Source organism: Aulostomus chinensis, chromosome 1 (assembly GCF_037954235.1).
Source record: "Aulostomus chinensis isolate RoL2024-O1b breed Wild chromosome 1, RoL_Achi_v1.0, whole genome shotgun sequence".
Lineage (NCBI taxonomy): Eukaryota > Metazoa > Chordata > Actinopteri > Syngnathiformes > Aulostomidae > Aulostomus > Aulostomus chinensis.
The window spans coordinates 847,039-860,984 of NC_141320.1; the positions used below are offsets into that span (position 1 = coordinate 847,039).

General features: G+C 45.2%; 2 non-coding genes across 2 annotated transcripts; one reads left to right on the plus strand and one right to left on the minus strand.

The window, feature by feature from the left end:
* Nucleotides 1–3,131: 3,131 nt before the first annotated feature.
* trnak-uuu (transfer RNA lysine (anticodon UUU)) lies at nucleotides 3,132–3,204 on the plus strand. The gene has a single exon. It is a non-coding gene; the product is annotated as a tRNA-Lys (tRNA).
* A 6,374-nt stretch (nucleotides 3,205–9,578) lies between these two features.
* Nucleotides 9,579–9,651, minus strand: trnak-cuu (transfer RNA lysine (anticodon CUU)). Its single transcript has one exon. It is a non-coding gene; the product is annotated as a tRNA-Lys (tRNA).
* Between the last annotated feature and the right edge of the window lie 4,295 nt (nucleotides 9,652–13,946).

The window sequence follows — 13,946 nt, forward strand, 5'->3', positions numbered from 1 at the left end:
CTATCCATACTGATTCTGGAGAAATTTCTTTGTGTGTTTTGATGGACGGGAGCCAAGCAGAAATTTCCCACAATGCAATAGGGCGGCGTTTGGTCAGTGTTGAGCAGGCGTCAGTCTGACAATGATGTCATATTATTGTGTCATCACCTGACCAGACCCAAAAGTAGGCTCAGGTATCAGTTTCTTCTCAATGCTAATGTCTGCTAGCTTAGTCTGCTACTTTGATGGCTCTGCCTGCTCAAAGGTCCAGACCCAAAAGTAGGCTCAGGTATCAGTTTCTTCTCAATGCTAATGTCTGCTAGCTTAGTCTGCTACTTTGATGGCTCTGCCTGCTCAAAGGTCCAGACCCCTGGATGTGGTGGTTCCTACCTGAACGTAGATTCTGTCAGCTCATGTTGTTAAATCAACTCACCAGGAACACCAGTAGATTTCAATGGACTGACAATGAGTCTCATTTAATGGGTGTCTCGTCCAACGAGAAACAATCAGTCTCAGGTTGAAGCTCATCAATGAGGTCTTGTGGATCAGTGGCTTGCATGAATGAATGAGTTGGAAGACTTCTTGGAAATTAAAGAGGATTTAATACAATTAAGAAAACCCTTAAGACAGAGTGATAATTCCAGCAGAGTAATTAAGGCCCATATTGAGTAGCAGGTATGAATTAGCCTGGATTTATCTGAGCTTCAAGTAGACGGCTAAGAGGCAGGTGGAAAGGTGTGTAGGATGAACGATGGTGACCTCCAACCAAATGAAGAGGACTGAGTGGAGGCTGACCAGCTCTACGGAGTCAGGCGGAGTTTGGCAGCGACACAGGAGTCCAGGCCTGAATCGGTGAAAACCAACGTAACCGGCTTACGTTCTCAGCTGGATTCTCCCATCGATGTACGACGCCTCTCCAACGAACTGGTGGGAGGACGGCCTCCAAAGCCTCCACCTCGTCGACCGTGGCTCCCGCTGAGATTCGCTCGATGAAGAAGGGAAGCGCGTTGATTGGCTACCCTCTGGTCTCAGGCTGCTGGCTGCCTGGACTAAGCTGCTCTTCTCCGACACAAAGGTGGCTTCTCTCTCTTCAAGGCTCACAGGAGGTCAAGAGTGTAGCGACCGTGAGCCGAGATCGATGATGAATTACAAAAATAGAAAATCAAAAAATAAATTAGAGGAATAGAAAACAAAAGGGGGAGGAGCCGGACCAGCTTCTCTAGGAGCTCACACACAAAGGGCAGAAACAAGAAGCACTGAAGAGAGCGCCAGCAGTGGATGGTGCCACCACTGTTACAGTAAACTGGTCCGCCTCAGAGCAGTGACCTTTGACCTGTGAGGGGTTGTTGGCCAATCAGCACACTTTGCTGTCTTCAGTCCTTCTCAGATATCAACAAATGAAGCTGGTTGAACAGACAGCAATCATCATCACTCAGAGACATCACCTAGAGAGGAAGACTGCTCCGAGTTCTGACAATGACAGTGAAGAGGCAAGGAGAGCTGGACAACCACAGACAGTGAAACATTCGGAACATCATGTTGATACACGTGTGTGTGTGTGTGTGTGTGTGTGTGTGTGTGTGTGTCAGAATCGGAATCAGAATCTTTTATTTTCATTGTAGGGGGGGGGGGTACAGTGACAATAGTTAGAGCGCTCTTCCAGAGCCACCGTGCACCACAGAATGCAGATACAAAGAAAAGATAAGAGCAAGATAAAAGACACTGTTAGAACAGAAAGATCCATCAATCCACCAACCAGAGGTGTGTCTGGTACAGATGTGGAATTATTGGCTCACACAATGTTGAGGACACTGGAAGAAGACAAACAAAAAAGGCTGGTGTGATCCAGACCTTCATCAAAAATGGTCCTGGAGAACTGTTCAATGTGTCAGGACTTCTGTCCATTGTCTTCTGCTTATCCTGTTCAGGGTCATGAGGGGGTGGAGCCTATCCCAGCAGCTTTTGGACGACAGGCCGTGTTCACCCTGGACAGGTCACCAGTCCATCACAGGGCCAACACATCCACAGACAAACATTCCAAGCCAGACTCAGGAGGATCTCTCCACCCTATAGACTGTAAAGGAACCATCAAAGATGACAGTTGGAGTTCTGTGGATCTGTGCTGGATTCCTCGTCCTCACGGACCAGAAGTCTGTCTGAAATACTGCACTGATTGATGATCTTTTCATGAATCTGGAAAAGCTTCTAAAATGAAAGGAAAACAATCCTATCTTCTTCATGTCTCAAGCCAAATCAAACCAAGAGTTCTTTTATCATATTTTTTTAACCGGACGTCTGCTTTGACTGGTTGGTTGTTGAAAGAGAGCAGGACAGGACAGACAGCAGAAGACAAATATAGAGAAGGAAAGACAAAAGACAGAGAGAAAGGAGGGAGAGAATGACAAAAAGATGGGAACAAGATGAGGGTGAAAGACAAGCAGAGAGAAAGACAGAGGGACAGGGGGATGGAAGACAGACACACAACCAACAACAGCAGCAGCAATAATAGCAAACTAGCTGCCAATGATAACGTCTCCTGGTCGCTGAAGCAATCAACTTCATAATAGGAGGATTGAAGAGCCAGGAAATAAAATATTTGCACAATACTGATGTGAATGTTCGTGCAATACTGAGAACACTGATATGTAGACGACTAGTAGGGGCGGCACGGTGGTGCAAGAAGACAAACAAAAAAGGCTGGTGTGATCCAGACATCCATCAAAAATGGTCCTGGAGAACTGTTCAATGTGTCAGGACTTCAGAAGCTCCAATCCTCTCTAAGGTCCAGTGAGAGTGGAAGAGATTATAAATGAGAGAAGCAGGGCCCTCCCTCAGAACTGAACCAACTCAGTTGGGAGAGCCTTAGACTGAAGATCTAAAGGTCCCTGGTCCAATCCCAGGTTTCAGCAGAGGAGCAGCATTGACTTTACTTTCCAGTGGAGGAACTGCAGACATGAAGGAAACTAACATCTTGTCCTGTGCATTCTTGTGACATTCAGGACATTTTTGGAGCCTCTTGTTGGATTTTGCCACAGAGAATCAGAGCCAATCAAAAGCATGGTGGACTTCAACATGGAGGACTGAACAAGTCAAGAAAGCATCAGTTTGACCTTCACGGGTGTTTCTGTTCCTGTCTCAATGCTGTAGAAAGAACCTGAGTAGCTCAGACGGTAGAGCATCAGACTTTTAATCTGAGGGTCCAGGGTTCAAGTCCCTGTTCAGGTGCTGTGGAGGTTCCAGTGTTTGACAACATGGTACTGGATGAAGTTTAGTGTTGAACAAACTGTCAACATTAAAAGTAGAAGTGTTCTTGTCTTGCCACTGTGAGACTGTTGCTAGGAAAGTGACCACGAATAATTTCATGTGGCATGCAATTAACAAAAGACTTACATTGATGGTTGAGGGAGGGGGGGGTGGAGCCTATCCTAGCATCTACAGGCCAGAGGCGGGGTTCACCCTGGACAGGTCACCAGTCCATCACAGGGTCAACATACAGAGACGAACAACCATTCACACTCACATTCATACCTACGGTCAATTTAGAGTGTCCAATCAGCCTCGTCCCCAATTACATGTCTTTGGACAGTGGGAAGGAGCCGGAGTACCAGAGAGAACCCACGCATTCATGGGGAGAACATGCAGGCTCTACACAGAAAGATTCCCCACCCAAGCCTGGACTCAAACCCAGAACCTTCTTGCTGTGAGGCCACAGTGCTCACCACTGCACCATCATGCTGCCATGCTCTCTTCTACTTTCCTCAATTGTGTTTCTTTCATGTTCTCCTGAGATCAAAGACAGAATTCTAGCTACTGTCAAAGCCCTGATGACATCATCAGGAATTCTGACTTTGATCTGGAGACTTTTGCTTTAATCTGAATTTGATCTGACGAATGTTTTAGTTTAGGTTGCATGACACCGACCACCTCATTTCTCCTGATGGACTGGTGACCTGTCCAGGGTGAACCCTGCCTCTTGAACAATGTCACCTGGGATCGCCCCCCCCCCCCACGACCCTTTAAAGGATAGAACAGAAAGTGGATGGAGGGATGGACTCAACACTGAAATCAGCTGATCTGATCCACATTCTAATGTTTCCTGTCCCTCTTTAGGAGTCAATGAGAATAGTAGTGTATATAATAATGTATATCCAACCTTGTAGTATCTTTCCAAAGCTTTTAGTATTTCTTCTTGTTTCTACTTGTAGTTTTAGTGTCTGGATCTTTTCTTTTGATGTCCTGCTGTCTGCTCTTTGCTTTTGACAACCCAGTCTCATGTCAAAACGTGAAAAGGCTCCGTCTGTCCACAGGTCAAAACCTATCAGTTCTACGATGAAGGCCTAAAAATTGTGAAATGTGTACGTTTTTTTCCCCTCTTCTTTTCTATTGGAGCGCTGGTAGGTCATGTGACTCTTTCATGCGGGCCTCTCAAAACAAAAACATGGCCGCCGCTCCTGTCATTGTCGGAGGAAAGTGCCTTCTTCCAAGATAGTTTTGATTTAATAAAGCATTCTGATGACATTTCTAGAGAGAAATATGCATTTTGTTTTCATAATCTTTGCTCAGTTCTTGTGTTTAATCTTTGGTTTGTTCGTTATTACCATGAATCTTTCACCTCTCAGAAGAGAGTCGTTACAGTGTCACATTTCTACTGTTGCTATGTTGGTTGCTAAGGACGCCATTATGGACGAGTGTCATTTCAAGATAGGTTTGATTTTTAAAAAGCATTTTAAGGACATTTCTGGCGAGAAATATAAATTTTATTTCCATAATATTCGCTGTTCAATAAAGAATAATATGAAATGGATTTTAGTGCCCCAGGAATTACAAACATCTGCTTCCGGGGAAGTCGGCCCCCGTTCTTCTGTGAGAAAATCCGGTAGTTGTCGCTCACTCCGAGGAAAAAAAACCAAATATTTTTAATACTTCATCTTTTGATTAATAAGACAATCTACAAATTCATTTAATTTCTGGATGTTTATTCTACCTACGAAGTCCATTTGTCACCATTATAGATCGACCAATCAGCATTAAGAATATAAACAATGACTCAAACTAATGGCGGTCTGCTGACGTCACATCCGTCACAGAGGCTCACTCCTGCACTCAGAGGTGGCCTTTTAGTTCCATCACTTCACGCTATATTTACAGATTTATGATTGAGGGGAACAAACCACTCTGTTGTCTGGGTTCATCAAGGATATCATTAAAGAAGTCCTAACTATCTGGCCAGTTAAATTGATCCTAACTGTTCTTAATATATTGTGCTGGTAATGTCATGTAGTTTCTTTTCCAATGTAACTTTGTCGTTCTGATGTGTGTATTTTTACTGCTCCAACAAAGCTGTTCCTCTTCTGGGGAAATCAATCATTCAGGCAATCAATAACTGAGTGTCTCTGATGCTGTACTGTAGTATTGCAGTACAACAACACTCTGATCCTTCCTTTTCAAATGTTTTTATTGTGTTTCTCTCATCAGGTGTTCAAAATGATGACAATAAAAATCAATAATTGATATTCAGCTTTGTTTCAACAATAATAACTGATCAGAAATGAGGCCTGATGGCTGCAATAGCAGCTTTGTGCTGTTCAGTGACTCCTGCTATAAAAAGGAGTCAAGGCGGTCTAAAGATGTGAAAATGTTCCAAAGATCCTTCTTCATGTTGGTCCTGAACAAGATTGGTGTCAGGCCTTTTTTCAAAGGAGCTCCAAAAGGCTCACTTAACCCTTTGAGGCCTGGCTGAGACACGAGGCCTGTTGACCTTTGACCCTGTTGCTCTTTTGCTCTCATTGGCCTCTACAGTGGATACAGACCTGAAACCTGAACTGTGAGGCCTCTCAAATGTATAGAATCATGATCTGTTTTTGGCAGCAGAATGTCATTAAATACTGTCAACACAGATTAGTGGTGACGACTGAGTCCACAATGTCCTGTTACCTTTGTGGCCGTCTCGTCTGGCTTTGATCCCTCATGGAACCTCTGAGCTTCAGGGCTCCTCTGTCTCTACTGCTGCTGCAGGAGTCAGAGGGTCTCTCACCTGAAATTCAGATGCCAGACAAGAAGACACTTGGAGCTGACAGAAGTCATCGCTGTAGGTGGAGACATTCACAGGCTAACAAGGTGACCTCGTGGTAAGACAGGTTCTCCAATGGCACAGAACTTCAAACTGAGATCACAGCACAGTCGTTCTGAGGCGTCAGCAACTGGCATGAGCCATTCCAAAGATTTGCAGTGGGCCACACTGGAAATATGGCTTTAAAACATGGAACAGCTCACACAGCGTACAGTTAGAAGTGTAAAAGTCAAAGTTGAGCTGATGCCAGGTGTTGCCACAGTGTCATAGAAACACCTTGAGTCAGAACCACGTGGAAGGACCCCACTCAGGTCAGACCTGAAACGTACGAGTGTGTGAAGTTACCCTCCCCCGTTTGTGAGCCTTGATGAAATGAACCCACAATGACATGACTGGAAACGTGTGTGTGTGTGTGTGTGTGTGTGTGTGTGTGTAACCATGTTAAACTCTTTTAAATAAATGTTTCAGCCTGCTATTATTTGGATGCTGTATGATTCCTGCAACCCCAGACTAACTCAGGTGTTCGTACTGCAACCTAAAGTATGGTGATGAGGAGAATGATGAACAATCCACAAGGTGATCAGAAAATAAGAAATGGATTCAGGAACAACAAACCCATCTCTGAACATGTGATTGAAACATGTGAGTGGGACTGGCAGAACCTGGCTTTACCTCAAAGTGTCTCATCCAGAGATCTGTGACAGGCGTCTGCTGTGGAGGGTCAATCTGTCCGTCCACATTCAGATCATCGATGCAGCGACTCTGCTAGGATCAAACTACTCAGGATGAAACAGACCAATGTTGACATCAAGTAGCAACTCAGCAGCTGATCAACAGAGTCCTCAGCACCAGTAGAGCCTGGTCCTGGTCCCTGGGGGGCTCCAACCACCAGCCTCTCTGTTAACAGCCGAGCGCCACAGAGACTCTGAGTCTCCTGCTGTTCATGAAGAGTTTTCAGGCTAAATTCAGTGTGTGAGGTCCACACTGCACATTTGAGGGACCATGAAGGACAGAGGAGAGTCTGACTGTCATGGAGAAAGCCTTCAGCACTAGAACTGAAACAGCCCCCACCATCTTAACCCCCCCAGACCAAACATCATCGTCCAGCCTCCAACCAGAGGTCCATCAGTTATCATGGAGCCACAGGTGGAGTCTGGATTCTTTTCTAGAATGAGACGGCAATGACAGTCCTGCAGAGTGACATCACTGACATGACTGGATGACTTCAGTCACATGACTGGATGACTTCAGTCACGTGACTTCAGTGCATCCAATCACCAAGTGCACCACAGTCCTTGTTGCTGTCTGCTGTTGGGTCACAGCAAAGTAAGGAAACAGCCTGACGGTCCTCAGGAGGAAATTCAACAGCCTCCAAAGATGGAGGTGAATCTAGAACTGCTCATGTTGGCCATCCTTGATGAACTTGGGCGGTACTCTGGTGCAGGGATGAGGTCATGGAGCTGATCTGGGAGCAGTCCTGATATTAAATGGACTAAATGTGTCAACATCAAATAAAATTGGAAACCTATTTGAAGCCTTATTTTGTCTTTGATGGACATTTTTTCAATCTCTAATGACTGTTTTGACTGAACCTACTGGATCCTGTGGTGCCTGATGAGGAGACAACTTGAGTACAAAGTTGAAGAGGAGGCTTTTTGGAGGGGAGATGATTTTATTTGCAGTGTTGTAAATCAAAATAACTCCAACGACATGATAGAATTTTCTCCAAATTTCCTGACTAAGATGGATTCCAAACCAAATCAGCTGTCACAAGGGAAAGTCTGCATGTAAACACACACACACACACACACACACACACACACACACACACACGTGTATCAACATGATGTTCCGAATGTTTCACTGTCTGTGGTTGTCCAGCTCTCCTTGCCTCTTCACTGTCATTGTCAGAACTCGGAGCAGTCTTCCTCTCCAGGTGATGTCTCTGAGTGATGATGATTGCTGTCTGTTCAACCAGCTTCATTTGTTGATATCTGAGAAGGACTGAAGACAGCAAAGTGTGCTGATTGGCCAACAACCCCTCACAGGTCAAAGGTCACTGCTCTGAGGCGGACCAGTTTACTGTAACAGTGGTGGCACCATCCACTGCTGGCGCTCTCTTCAGTGCTTCTTGTTTCTGCCCTTTGTGTGTGAGCTCCTAGAGCAGCTGGTCCGCCCCCCCCCCCCATTTCTTTTCTATTCCTCTAATTTATTTTTTGATTTTCTGTTTTTGTAATTCATCATCGATCTCGGCTCACGGTCGCTACACTCTTGACCTCCTGTGAGCCTTGAAGAGAGAGAAGCCACCTTTGTGTCGGAGAAGAGCAGCTTAGTCCAGGCAGCCAGCAGCCTGAGACCAGAGGGTAGCCCATCAACGCGCTTCCCTTCTTCATCGAGCGAATCTCAGCGGGAGCCATGGTCGACGAGGTGGAGGCTTTGGAGGCCGTCCTCCCACCAGTTCGTTGGAGAGGCGTCGTACATCGATGGGAGAATCCAGCTGAGAACGTCAGCCGGTTACGTTGGTTTTCACCGATTCAGGCCTGGACTCCTGTCTCGCTGCCAAACTCCGCCTGACTCCATAGAGCTGGTCAGCCTCCACTCAGTCCTCTTCATTTGGTTGGAGGTCACCATCGTTCATCCTACACACCTTTCCACCTGCCTCTTTGCCATCTACTTGAAGCTCAGATAAATCCAGGCTAATTCATACCTGCTACTCAATATGGGCCTTAATTACTCTGCTGGAATTATCACTCTGTCTTAAGGGTTTTCTTAATTGTATTAAATCCTCTTTAATTTCCAAGAAGTCTTCCAACTCATTCATTCATGCAAGCCACTGATCCACAAGACCTCATTGATGAGCTTCAACCTGAGACTGATTGTTTCTCGTTGGACGAGACACCCATTCAATGAGACTCATTGTCAGTCCATTGAAATCTACTGGTGTTCCAGGTGAGTTGATTTAACAACATGAGCTGACAGAATCTACGTTCAGGTAGGAACCACCACATCCAGGGGTCTGGACCTTTGAGCAGGCAGAGCCATCAAAGTAGCAGACTAAGCTAGCAGACATTAGCATTGAGAAGAAACTGATACCTGAGCCTACTTTTGGGTCTGGACCTTTGAGCAGGCAGAGCCATCAAAGTAGCAGACTAAGCTAGCAGACATTAGCATTGAGAAGAAACTGATACCTGAGCCTACTTTTGGGTCTGGTCAGGTGATGACACAATAATATGACATCATTGTCAGACTGACGCCTGCTCAACACTGACCAAACGCCGCCCTATTGCATTGTGGGAAATTTCTGCTTGGCTCGCGTCCATCAAAACACACAAAGAAATTTCTCCAGAATCAGGATTGACAGTGGATACAATTGAGTCCACACTGGTTTTTCATTCTGAGTCAGGTGCAGGTGTGGAACTTCAGACACAGCCTGTGTTTGTGTTGTTTATTCAGTGATTTTTCTTTCAATTCCAATCAAAGCCCCACAGCTGCAGAAAGTGGGAGAACAAGCAGGGATGTTCAAGATAAACGCCCAACGTGGGGCTTGAACCCACGACCCTGAGATTAAGAGTCTCATGCTCTACCGACTGAGCTAGTCAGGCTACATCTGAGTAGCTTCAATAGCCTGAAGTGTTCAGAGTGAGAGACGCTACAAGCTCTTCATCAGACTCACAGTCACATGAGCCATCACATGATTGATGAATGACCACAAACACCTTCATCTTTGACAAAGAAGTAAAATAAAAGGTGAACCACAGATGAGACACCAGTGGTAAAAACACTAAAGTGCTGTCAAGGAGAAACAGGATACGAGCAAACACACACACAAGTTACAGAGGGAGAACTCTCCCAGAGGGAACCACTCAAAGGAGAACCTAGAGATCATCAGGCTGGATGACCTCATCAACATGAGACAGGTGGATAGGAAACAAGCTCAGAGATGTCAGGAACATGAGATCCAAGTGGTGAGAGAGCAAGAACTGGTGAGGTTCCAGAACCAGGAGTGAGGTGGAGCCTGCATTACCTACTGGGAGCTTTTAGTCTAAGGTTCAACTTGGACTTGAAGGATTTCTGGACAGACAACGTGCAGGGAGGGAATTTGGAGATGAAGAACAAGTTCCTCTCAGCTTTAATGGAGTTTTCAGGAGTCAAACAGACCCTCCTCTGATTGGTTGTCAGATGTGTTCTCATTGCACCACAGCCTCCAGGTTGAGGGTTCTGGTCTGAGTCAGACACATTGACTCTGATGCTGCTGAGCCTGAAGGGAGGATGAAGAAAGGAGTGTCTGAGAGAGCTTCACCAGACAAACTGTCCAGTTGAACAACAAACACTAGTCAGTAGGAATGTTGCTGCTGGGACCCTGATTCAAACCAGGGTTGCTGCAGCCACAACACAGAGGACTGACCACTTGAGGATCAGGGCCTCCTGGAGGCTGAGGTTGGAGCTGCTCTGTCTTTGTCTCACTGAGAGATCAGAGACAATTGGAGTCCACAAAGAAATCATTGAGAAATCAAGGAGAGATCAAAGAAAGAATTCTAAGATTAAAAATAGAACTCTGAGATCAAAGGTTGAAGTTCCCCAAGGTTCAGTTTTAGCTCAGACCCTCTTTAATATCTCTGTACTGCCACTTGTCGTCAGGAGACTCAGTATAAACCTCCACAGTCCTGCTGATGTCACTCAGCTGGACATCGCCGTGTCTCCCGGTGACTCAGGACCAGTTGATGTCCATTAACCTGTCATGGAGGCAGAGAACAAAACTGAGGTCTTAATTAAAGCTGGAGGCAGTGTTGTTAGGGCCTGAGCCTCCTTCTGTCCACTGCAGAAAAGTAGCAGGAGTCGTCCTGAATCCAAGGATGTATTTTATGAGAGCGGTGGGACTTGTAGTTTAGGAGGTAGAAGCCTCAGTGTGACACCAAGTGAGAATCAGAGCTGAGCCTCTTAAGAGCCCCTCCCCCGCTGCTCTCTGTCAGAGTGGAGAGGAGAGAGGATTTTTGGAGAGTTTGTTGTTTGAAAAAGGCTCATCAATCCCCAGATTGTGGTCAAAAGTTGAATGTAACATATTTTCGTCGGCATTTTTGTCAGGAATGTAGTGAAGTTATTTGTGAAGTGGAGAGAGTTACAGTGTAGACGAGAGAAGCGTCAGTTTGAGGCTATGTGTGTCTGAGGAGACAGCCTCCCATTGGTTTACATTGTAGGGTGAAAAGTGGGTCCTGGACTTTGTCATGACTCAAACAATTTGTAGTTGGTTTCTGATGGTTTGGTTTGCTTGACTGGTTGTTGTTTGTTGACCTTGCAAATCCATATTTAGGGTTCTGGCTTGTTCTGCTTTTCATTTTGTGTTTGTATTAAAGTTCTGTTGCTGAAAAAATAAATCCAGGGTTTAGTGACTAAAAAAAGGTCCAGAGGCCCACAACTAAATCTTCAAACCAATATTTCCATGGATAAGGAAGCCTAACAAGGTCACCAAGAGATGGAAACAACTTGGAGGATAGAAAACTGTTTTAGTTTATTTGACAGCTGATTGAAGACGTGGGTCAAAACTGACCGTTACCATGGAGATGGGAACAGAAAGCTGACACAAGAGGAAGGTTCCAGCTCTGAAAAAGGAGTTTGATCAAAATCTTGAACTGACAGTAGAAATATCCTTTTGTATGTTGACCTTTGTTGACAGAAGTCACTTTAGCTTGGCAGTGAAAAGAATGGCTGCTAGCTTGACAAAGAACTGCACAAACCAGGTTCAAGCTGGACTTTGGACCCTGGTATCTGCAACGACTCCATCAACTCCTAATCTAGCAGCTCTGCTGGGTCCAACTATTTTACAGAACATTTGACAGACCTGTGGAGCAGTGAGGACACACATGAGTGGACCTTTGCTATCTGGGTGTCCTCCAGTCACGTGACTGAAGTCATCCATTCATGTCAGTGATGTCACTTGGCAGGACTCTCATTGCCGTCTCATTCTAGAAAAGAATCCAGACTCCACCTGTGGCTCCATGATAACTGATGGACCTCTGGTTGGAGGCTGGACGATGATGTTTGGACTGGAAGGAAAACTCCTTGTCCAAATTCCATTGTGTTCAAGTTTAAAGTCCCACAATAAGAAGTAGCTGAATCTGACAGGTGGAGGTTTGGAACTACAAGATGGTGATGTTTCCTTGACTTGATGCTCTGACTGTCAGGGTGGATGACAGCTTCTTCTGCTGCTGCATCTGAGTGGCTAGGATTGGAGGTTTTACCTCCCCAGGTTGTTTGGTTCCAGGGGAAATTTTAAAATTCCAGTCCCCAACTTTGGCTGTTCTGAAACTCTTCTCCTGAATCACTCCTGAGCTGCAGCAAGAACAAATACCAGTGCCAACCAGATCAACTTCATGGCTGCTAACAGCCTCAGACACTTGATTTCCATCAATCTGGAGCCAAGAAGGCCCTCACCTGTGGTTCTCCTCCAGGAGGGTCCAGGTTCTGCCATTGTGGCTCCTGGTGCCACTGCCAGAGAGCCTCAGCTGCACACTGCAACATTTCAACAGGAGATTGACATTCCTTCAAATGTCCTGACATCTGATTCCAATGGTTCTGTTCCATCTTTATATTTTAAAATGAATCACACAATGAAAGCTGCCTCAGCAGGTTTAAGAGAGAGAACAAGCTAAGAGATCTGAAACCAGTAAAATATGCTTTTCTGTGTGCAAACTAGTGAGGGGCATGGAAGGATATTTTACCACCAATACAGAACCCAGACTTTAGTCATGTGATGAGATGGCGACTCTGATTATGAAGTTAATGGACAAAATGTGACTTGAAAGAAAACACATTAAAAAATACTAACTAAACTAAATAAATGAATAAAGAAGCAGCACAAATAACGTTTTCTTCTGCACAAATTTACTGGTATGAGACTGCATTTTTGGTCAATGAGTAGATGAAAGAGTGTCACATATATATTATATACATGTGAGACATGCACGTGGCTTTGGACAAATGCTCAATGAATATTGAATCAATATTGTAGAATTATTTAAACGTTCCAAGTGGACTGTTTCAGGTTTCTAGAAGACGCTTCAGCTCTCATCCAAGAGGTGTCTGCAGTTTTCTTCACTGATGGGAGGATTTTTGCTCTGTGGGGGCGGGACCTTCTCCAGAGGTGATTGACACATGTGAGCTCTGGGTGTCAGAGTTGTTTTGGTCAGGTTGTGAAAGGGAAGTTGACTCAACTGGTGTCTGTCAGTTAAAAGCCTCACAGTAATTCCATAATCTAGGAGTAGAAACCAAAGTCTCCTACGACGAGAATGGGATTGGAACCCACGCCTGCAGAGCTCAATGGATCAGCAGTCCATCACCTTAACCACTCGGCCACCTCGTCTCCTGACCGCCATGATGTGCTGCTTTCTCTTAGCCTTTGAAACAGCTGAACTCTTTGGAGCCCATTTGTCAGAAATGGACCCAGCAGGAGCCACTGAACACAACTCTGACATCATCAGGCTTCTTCCCAGCAGCTTGGTGCTCCAGAAGGAAGAATCCAGACCATCGCTACATCATCAGAGTGAACACCAGCTGATGTTGACCAGTTTAACAAGCCTTTGACTGCTAAATGACATCCAAGCTCAGATTCTCTTGTCCTGGTAGAACAAGTCAATGTTGAAGAAGATGAGAGCACCAGTCTCTTTCATCAAGGAAACAAGCCTCCTATCACTGTCCTATGCAGAGTTTCTTTAAAAAAAAAGTGAGACAACCTCAAGATTTTCTGTTTCCTCTTGTAGGATTTTGCCACAGAGAATCAGAGACAATCAAAAGCGTGTTGGACTTTAACGTTGCAGGACTGAACAAGTCATGACATCATCAGTTTTACCTTCACAGGTGCTCCATTTACTTTACTTTCAATTTTACAGAGGTAGAAGATGAA